This window comes from Raphanus sativus, chromosome 5 (assembly GCF_000801105.2).
Source record: "Raphanus sativus cultivar WK10039 chromosome 5, ASM80110v3, whole genome shotgun sequence".
NCBI lineage: Eukaryota > Viridiplantae > Streptophyta > Magnoliopsida > Brassicales > Brassicaceae > Raphanus > Raphanus sativus.
In genome coordinates this window covers 32,507,913-32,517,648 of record NC_079515.1, presented here as the reverse complement: position 1 = coordinate 32,517,648, position 9,736 = coordinate 32,507,913, and the positions used below count along the sequence as shown (strand labels likewise).

The window sequence follows — 9,736 nt, the reverse complement described above, 5'->3', positions numbered from 1 at the left end:
AATAGTATAATTAATATTTTAATCAAATACATAAGTAATGTTTCTTGACGAAATATTCTTAGAATGGTTTTATGCACAGAAACATCAATGATCTATCCTGGCTTGTTTGAAAAAAGATCTATCTTGGCTTAATAGTGATTTTCCACAATCTTTTATTTGGTCTACAAAATAGATTCTCCCTCGACTTATTTCATGAACTATATTCAATCATTGGACTAAAGTTTTACCGAAAAAAAAAAGTCATTGGACTAAAGATCATCACATATATAGAATGAAGTTAAACATCCGAGAAAAGAAAGTACACACAGTCACGCACATAGAAATATTATCTTTTTATTAAGAAATGACTCCACTTGGGCACTATGAAATTACTTGCCACTTAACACCCGGTAGCACTAAGAAAAGAAATTTACATATACAACAAAAACTTCACAGATCAATACTAGATACATTAATAAATTATCTCGATTTCAAAATGAACTGGTATAATGATATAAATCAATAAAATAATAATATTTAGAGAAATTAGGTCTAATATACAAGAAAAAACATAAATTCACTAACTAACCAAAATCATCCTTTCTCCTTATTTCTTTTTCTATCCCTCTCTACCTTCTTACTAAAAATCTAATTGTTCATTATTTTTTTGGTTATTTCACAAATAACCCCTAATATTTAAAAAACTTATAGCTAAATATATAATCTGATTGAAATTATACACTAATAATTACGATAAATAAATTCTATATATACATAAAAATAAATTATTTTATTGTTTGTTAATTTTCAAAATGAGTTGTATTTCTATTTTCTTCTGTTTAAATATTTTCTGTTATTTTATCTAATTAATATAAAACTCTTCTGTATACTTTTATATGTATTCAGCATACATAAAATATATCAAATAATCTCATAAATAGATAAATTCAAAACTATAAAATTTTAACTAATATATAATATTACAAAATAAAATATTTTTCGTTCTTTTAAATATATTTTTTAAAAATATAAATACAAAAATTAAAGTTTGTTTAAACTAATAACTCTATAAATTAATAAATTATCATAGTTTCAACATTATTAATTTTGAAATTTTTTTACTGTAATACGTAGCAAAAAAGGTCATAAAATTCATTTAACTTGTTTTCTCACTTAGTTAGATAATTAAAAATGATAGGGAAGTCACTAGGTATCTGAACAAACTTAAATGAAATTTATCAAATAAACTAAAACAATAACAAGATAAATGTCTCGTTTTAGCATAAAACCGGTTTGAAACAGCAACTATGATTTTTTTTTTAAAACGATGTACATTAGTCGGATCTAAGAGCATGAATATCGGAGAATAATAAAAGGTTTCGTAACCCCTGGATCTCACAAAAAACTTGAAAATCGGTTTTAAAAAACGTGAGATAAAGACTAATTGTGGTGAGTATTCTGCACTGTTTACGCACGTGGCGGTTAGCGATTAGTTTATTTTTAATTTTTTTTTTAATCAGCCAAAAATAAAATCCTTTAAAACCTTTAGTGGGTTTCAAGGATAAACATGGTCTAACTAATTATCTCATCTCAGTGTATGCAACTTGCAAAAGTATATAACATTGTCCCCATCCTTATTTAACATTATCTGCATCTTGGAAACGAATGATGAATCCTTTTCGAACTGTGATTCAGCTCAGCAAGTTGTGTAGCAGTTCTTTCTCATTCATACCTGACAGATGTTAGAAAATCAATAGAGTCGATAAAAAGAGAATATAATGGGACAGATATGGATGGATGATGATGGTCCAATTTAGTTTTCTAATAAATTATAATTATGAAGAATTCATCTAGATACTTTAAAAAAAGTTTGATCTTGATACCACAATCCTACGATACAAGAATTTATCATTTACACGTGAATAATCCTGTTAGGGTCACGCATATTTATGATAGATAATAACCTCCGATCCGAGAGGTTATACAGTCCGCAGACTACATTATACTTGCATTATTTAAGATTTGAATGGTTTCAATTATTTGGCCAATCCAGGTTTCTAAGCAAATTGTGTGTTTAACAGCAAAAGAAAACCAGAGGTTGGTATATATTAATCCATGTCGAGTTTTAAAATTATTAAAACTACATGTACCTAACATTTTACATGGATTCCACTACAACCGTTTTCTATATATGTAAAGATTAGGAAAGAAAAACACAATCTTTCTGCATATATTCGAAAAATCTTTAGTTTAATTCTAGCCGCTAAAATATACTAAAGAAAGAAAGAATACAAGATTAATTAAAATGAAAGAAAATGAAAAAGGTGACGTCAGGAAATAAGTAGGGATAAGAGAAGCACTATGAGATGTTTCCCCCATGTGACCTTCGTCAATCTCCGGCCCGCCCTTGTCTTGCTTACTAGTCTTGCTTATCATCCGTACGTTTACATTATACTCCACTTTTCATCTATTTTCTTTAAAATTTTATTTAAACTCTTTTATGATTTTTTTCTTTCCATTTGGCTATTGTTTGTGGTTATTCTGAGAATTTTATTTGTTACTAACTATCTAAGAAATTTATTAAGTTATTTGCGAAAACCTTAAAATACTGTTGTTGATTTTAGTTCCACTATTTTGTAAAATGTGTATGAAAAGAATTATTTGAGTTTACAAGTTATTGAAGGTTTTCAATTTTCGAATAATAACAGCATATCCTTATTTCCTAAGAGATTGTTAAATGTTCCATTTTGCAGCTGATGTCTTGCATATTTGCATTGTTTTAACCATTCATTCATAAGCATTTGCATCATATAGATTAGGATTTAGACATGTTTAGGTTGCATTTGGCATACATATGTCTCAATCAGGTATTGGAACACCACATGGAGTTCTTGAAGACATTTGGAAGCAATGTGATAAGAAAGGAGGTGAAATATGAGCACGGATGGAGGCCTTAGAGAAATCTTCTGTTGCTAAGATTTTGTGGAGACACAGGAAATTGAGTTAGCTTTCTAATGGAAGTGGTTTCAAGTCATTTGGAGATGTAATGAAGGAGTTATGATCAATTTACTAGAGGCATATCCATCCTGGTCGAGAACCGCAGAGTGACCTTCCGGAGCGACCCCCCAAGGTCGCTCCCAACCAGAGCGACCAACCAGAGCGACCCACCTAAGTAGCTCGCGTTTTCATCGCCCGGAGACACAAAAATGGAGGCTGGAGCGACCTCTCAGAGCGACCCCCCAAGGTCGCTCCAGCCCCTTTTGCTACACGATTTTATGATTTTTCAAGGACCTTTTTACAATTTCTTATGCACATTTTTACTCTGAAAAACCTAATGTTTAAGGATGTTGTAGCCACCTTTTGGCAGATGATCTTTGATCTATTGAAGAACACAAACTCTCTTAAGAAAAAGATTTCTTTTTGGCTTGATTTGTGATTGTTCTTGTGATTTCTCTTCTATTTCTCTATATGATTCATCTGAAATCCATCATGGGTTTAAGAGGAATCATGGGGATTAGTGAGTAATCACCTTTTGAATTCATGGGTTAGGGAGATTAAGGGTGATTAGGCTAGTTCTAGGATGTTTTAGTGTAGATCATTCTTGTTCCTTGCTAGTAGAGTGATCTTAATGCATCATTTGAGTAGGCCACTCAAAGGGTGATCTCTAGGCATTTCCCACCCAAAAGGTGTTTGATGAAATGCCTGAGTCAACTCTCCTAGGCTTTTAGTGTACTTTGCCAAAGAGATTTGTTGTTAAAGATGCTAAGATAGCTAATAGACTTGTTAGTAATAATTGTTTGCATGTTATTCAACCAAAGACATTTGATGTTTGAGACATGTTAGCAAATGAGCATTCATCTAGACATAGAGCTTGCTTAGAATTGTGTCTAGGCTTAAGGTTAATAGTTTGATTGATTCATTTGTCATCCTTAGTTCGAAACTTGATCACCCAAGGTCTAAATCCCTATACCCATGAGTTCTCTTTTCCAATAGCTTAAAAGTATCATTTCTGTTACTTGCATTCTAGTTTTAGTTTAAAAACCATCCAATTCTCTGATTGCACTTAGATTAGGCAAATACTTGCATTCTCTCTGCATTTGAATCCCTCAGAACTGGTTCGACAAACTTACTTCCACTATACTATCATTTGACTTAGGAGCCTCAAAACTCCTAACATCAAATTGGCGCCGTTGCCAAATTCTGAGTTTGATTTGAACATTGAGATTTAGTCATTTGCTTGAGACTAAGTCATTTTTATTTTTGTAAGTTACTGATTCTCTTCTTCACTCTTTGTGATTTTCAGGTGTATGAACTTGAGGAGCAAGGGTACATCAAACCTTGTTCCAAGAGCCACAGACATCAGAGCTTTAGAGAGAGAGTGTACTAGAAAGAGAAGACAAGAAGAGCAACAGGCTCAACTGCAGCCACTGGAAGCTGCAATGGAAGAACAACAAAATCCTCAGAACCCCAATGGACCCCAACAGCGACCAGCTCGCCCCATTGGCACTTATGACTGCCCCAACATCCATGGTCCTAGGCTTGGAATCCGAGCACCAGCTGTGGCTGCTAACAACTTTGAGATCAAGTCAGGACTGCTAAACTGCATTGAGAACAACAAGTATCATGGTCTGGCTGTGGAGGACCCATTTGATCACTTGGATAAGTTTGACAGCTACTGTGGTATGTCAAAGACTAATGGTGTGTCAGAGGATGTCTTAAAGCTCAAGCTATTCCCTTTCTCTTTGGGGGATAAGGCACGTCAATGGGAGAAGTCTATACCAAGTGACTATCACCACTTGGGAAGACTGCAAGAGGGCATTCTTGGAGAAGTTCTTCTCTACCTCAAGAACTGCTAAGTTGAGGAATGAGATCTCCAGCTTCCAACAGAAGAACTTGGAAGGATTCAGTGAAGCTTGGGAGAGATTCAATGGTTACCAAGCTCAGTGCCCACACCATGGATTCTCTAAGGAGAGCTTGCTGAGCACATTCTACAGAGGTGCTCTTCCTAAGTACAGAGCCAGACTGGATACAGCTAGCAATGGGTTCTTTTTGGGGAGAACTGAGGAAGAGGCAGAAGCTCTGGTTGACAACATGGTTAAGAGTAGGGCTGGGCATAAAACCCGAAATCCGAAATCCGAACCGAACCCGAACCGAAAAACCCGAACCGAACCGAATCCGAAATGTTAAAAATATCCGAATGGATCTTGTAGGGTGTTACAAAACATACCCGAACCCGAAGTGTTTATTAACCGAACCCGAATGGATAACCCGAAAAACCCGAAAACCCAAAAATATCCGAAAAAACCGATCCCAATATCCAAATTAGTATACATTATAAATATTTAAAACATAAATATGTACTTCAAATATTTAATTTCATATTTATTTCAACATGATATCTAACAATAAGTATCTATCATTTAAATTAATGTCTTAAATACTCTATTATATATAAATAAGTATATATTTTTTTATGTTTTGTTATTAAATTTTAGATTTTATTTAAAATATATCCGAACCGATTCGATATAACCCGAATCCGAATGGTATATCGTTAGTTCGGATATTATCCGAACCGAACCGAAACCGATGTGTTATATCCGAACCCGAACCGTACTTATAGATTTACTAGAATGGGACCTCGAAGGTGTTACAAAATAGAACCGAAATCCGAAAAACCCGAACCGAACCCGAATGGGTACCCGAACGCCCACCCCTAGTTAAGAGTGATGCAGTCTACAGTGGAGACCATGACAGAAGCAGCAGAGGTGATGACAATCAAACAAGGAATGAGATAAAGGCTCTTCAGGAGAAGATTGACAAACTCATTGCTGATAAGGCCACACAAGCGCAGGTGAACTTTGTTGGCAACCAAAGCCAGGAGATACCTCCTACTGTCAATGAGGTTGAGGGTTTGGAAGGGCAAGAAGAACTCTGTTTCATCAACAGTAATGGTAGCTGGTACAAGAAGGAACCCAACTTTCAGTACAACAACTACCAACAGAAGCCCTATTCAAACAACCAGCAGAGTGGTTATCAGCCTCGAAACAACCAGCAGAGCAACTATCAGCCTCAGCAAAACTCTTCTCCTAGCTCTTCTGCCCCTCAATAGAGCAGCACTGATGCCTTACTGAAACAGATCTTGGAGTCTCAGACTAGAAGTGAGAAGCATGTGAGCTATGAGCTGAAGAACCTTCACTCCAAGATTGATGGGAGCTACAATGAGCTCAACAACAAATTCTCCCACCTTGCTTCTTCTGTAAAGAATTTGGAGAATCAGTTCGCTTCCATGAGCTCCCACCAGAACCGCCAGCAAGGATCTCTACCTGGAAAGTCAGATCAAAACCCCAAGGAAGCAAAAGCTGTCACACTTAGGAGTGGTAAGCAGTTGACTCCTGTAACGCTCACCAAGGATGCTGAGAAACAAGGTGAGGAGGTGGCCATTAACCTAGATGATGAAGTGGTCATTGTTGATGAGAAGACAGATGCTGAGATCTTGGAGAAGATTGTGCAAGCCAAGGGTAAAGGCAAGGTTGGAGAAGAGAAGAAAACAACAAAAGATGGTGAATCTGCTGCTCCAGCAAGTGAGAGCTCTCCTGTCCCCCCTCCCTATGAACCAAAGCTTCCATTCCCTGGTAGATTCAAGAAGCAGCTGCTACAGAAGTACAAGGCTTTGTTTGAGAAGCAGATGAGTGAAGCTCAGGTTACAATGCCCATCATTGATGCTTTCATGCTGATTCCTCAATACAGCAAACTCCTGAAAGATGTTGTAGCTGCTAAGAAGAAGGAGATGGAGGGAATGATGGTTCTGAGTCATGAGTGCAATGCCATCATTCAGAGGCTTGATGCTCCAGAGAAGCTAGAGGATCCAGGATGCTTCACACTCCCTTGTGCTCTTGGACCTATGGTATTTGAGAAATGTCTCTGCGATTTGGGAGCTAGTGTCAGCTTGATGCCTTTGTCTGTGGCAAAGAAGCTTGGTTTCACTCAATACAAGAAGTGTAGACTCTCTCTGGTGTTGGCTGATCGTTCAGTGAAGTACCCTGTGGGCATCCTAGAGAACCTCCCTGTGAAGATTGGAAGGTATGAGATACCTACAGATTTTGTTGTGCTTGAGATGGGTGAGGAGGCTCAAGACCCATTGATTCTTGGAAGGCCATTCTTAGCTACTGCAGGAGCTATTGTGAATGTGAAGGAAGGGAAGATTGACCTCCATTTGGGTAAGGAGAACATCCTCCACTTTGACATCAAGGAGAAAATGAGGAACCCCACTATATTTGGACAAGCCTTCACCATTGAAGAGATGAATCCTCCTGCTGCTGATGATCACTTTGCTGAGGTACCACCTGAGGAAGATGGGGTGTCAACTCCACTTTCTGCCTCTAGTCCAGCCTGATCCAAAGGAAGCAAAGTCAAGCTAGAGACTTAAAACAAGCTCACTTGGGAGGAAGTCCCATGAGTATCCTTGTATATATTGCATTACTATTTGCATTATCATTTTATTGCATAAAACAATGGGAGAGTGAAGTTGTGTGCAGGCATTGAGCAGAAAGTCGGACACCAGAGCGATCTCATCGCAGCGACACCTCTAGGTCGCTCCACCTGGGAGCGACATGTCTAGAGCGAGATGCCGAGGTCGCTCGCGTCACACGCGAGTGGAAACACAGAAACTGACCGTGGAGCGAGGTCTCCGCAGCGACGTCACGAGGTCGCTCCAGCTGGGAGCGACCTGCCGCAGCGACCCTTCCACCTCGCTCCCGTCTCAGGTAACTGGAAACTTCCCTTCTCCCATCTTTTCTTTGTATTTCACATTTCCATTGGGTACCTCACTCACACAGAGACTGTGTGATTTAAGTGTGGGGGAGGTACCAAGTATTTGATCATGTTTGTTTTCATGATTTTGAGTCTCATGCATTGCATATTACATCCTTATTTGCATAGAAAAATCCAAAAAAAATTTGAAAAACACAAAAAGAATCATTTAGTTGCATCATTTGCATTTTTAGGATTGAGTCTAGAAGCATATAGGTTGCATTCATGCATTAGGGGAATTTCAACCTTGTAAAGAGCTCATGCAAAGTACTGAATTTGTTGACCTTTGTAATCATGACAAGTAGCTTGAGCACTCTTTAGAAAGCTTGTAAACTTCGCGTCTTGAATGCTCCTCTTGAAACTCATTTGACTGTTGATACTCTCTCTTTGAAGCAAGCTCCTGTTTTAATGTCTCTTGCATATGGTCCCTTGTGTGCTAAGTCATGGATATACACACTTGAGTTGTCCTATCCTTTTACCAATCTTCTTGACAAACTCAAGTGGTACTCCACTCCCAAAACCCATACCTCCTTTTTAAACCATCATTATTTATTGAGTGAGGCCTCTTTGGAAAGCTTTACATGTGCATAATGTTGAGAGTATTGGAAACGACAATGCTTAGTCTCCATTTTTGCTAGATTAGTCACTCTATTGTCTAGCTATAGGAAGGGTGAGTGTTGTGATTGTGATTTGGGAATATGAAAGGTTTGACTCTTTGTGCTTAAATGATTAGTCTTTATGGGATAAGTGGAGAAGTATCTAGCTCTTATTGTGAAAAGTCTTGGCCCCCATATATAAAAAAAAAAGAAAAAAAAAAAAAAAAAAAGAAAATAAAAAGGGGGCTAGCAAAATTGTTAGGAGCTGAGATTTGTTTTAAAAATGTGAAAAATCCCTTATTGATTTCAAAAAGAAAGAGTCTGATGTGAAGAATGTTCTTGGGATCTTTTGGTGAGAGATGTGAGTTGGGTTTGACATTGAGGAATAATTAAATATCTTGTATGTTTGGGAAAGGGTAGAACAATGGAGATTGAGCATTGTATGCATGAGTTGATCCCTTTCTTAGATATATTATGTGTAATGTCAAAGCTACTTAGTTTTGAGAGTAAACCACCTTAAAAGATCATTTTGAACCTCTGATTTCACTTGCATTAAAGCCTTTGTCTTACCAAACCAAGTGACTTGGACCAGTTGACCATTTGTGAGATGTCTATTGAGTTTGCTTCATAAATGTTAGAGAGATGTGGATTTGTGGTTTGTAGATGCATGATTAATGAGTGTAGAGATCAAAGGAGCTGGGATAGGCTTAGAGAAGTTAGAGATGGATAAATCTTTGCTCTTGCTATTTGGTATGATTATGCAAGGTTGTTAGGTTGAGAACTAAGAAGAGTTTCTTTTGGTTGTGAGTCCCCATTTTCAAACTTTTTCTCCTTGGTTCTTGAAAGTTTACTTGTGGACAAGTAAAGGACTAGTGTGGGGGAGTTGATGTCTTGCATATTTGCATTGTTTTAACCATTCATTCATAAGCATTTGCATCATATAGATTAGAATTTAGACATGTTTAGGTTGCATTTGGCATACATATGTCTCAATCAGGTATTGGAACACCACATGGAGTTCTTGAAGACATTTGGAAGCAATGTGATAAGAAAGGAGGTGAAATATGAGCACGGATGGAGGCCTTAGAGAAATCTTCTGTTGCTAAGATTTTGTGGAGACACAGGAAATTGAGTTAGCTTTCTAATGGAAGTGGTTTCAAGTCATTTGGAGATGTAATGAAGGAGTTATGATCAATTTACTAGAGGCATATCCATCCTGGTCGAGAACCGCAGAGTGACCTTCCGGAGCGACCCCCCAAGGTCGCTCCCAACCAGAGCGACCAACCAGAGCGACCCACCTAAGTAGCTCGCGTTTTCATCGCCCGGAGACACAAAAATGGAGGCTGGAG

At 37.5% G+C, this 9,736-nt stretch overlaps 1 non-coding gene across 1 annotated transcript; it reads right to left on the bottom strand.

Moving 5' to 3' along the window:
• Positions 1–4,833: 4,833 nt before the first annotated feature.
• Positions 4,834–4,940, bottom strand: LOC130495291 (small nucleolar RNA R71). The gene has a single exon (XR_008934563.1). It is a non-coding gene; the product is annotated as a small nucleolar RNA R71 (small nucleolar RNA).
• Positions 4,941–9,736: the final 4,796 nt, after the last annotated feature.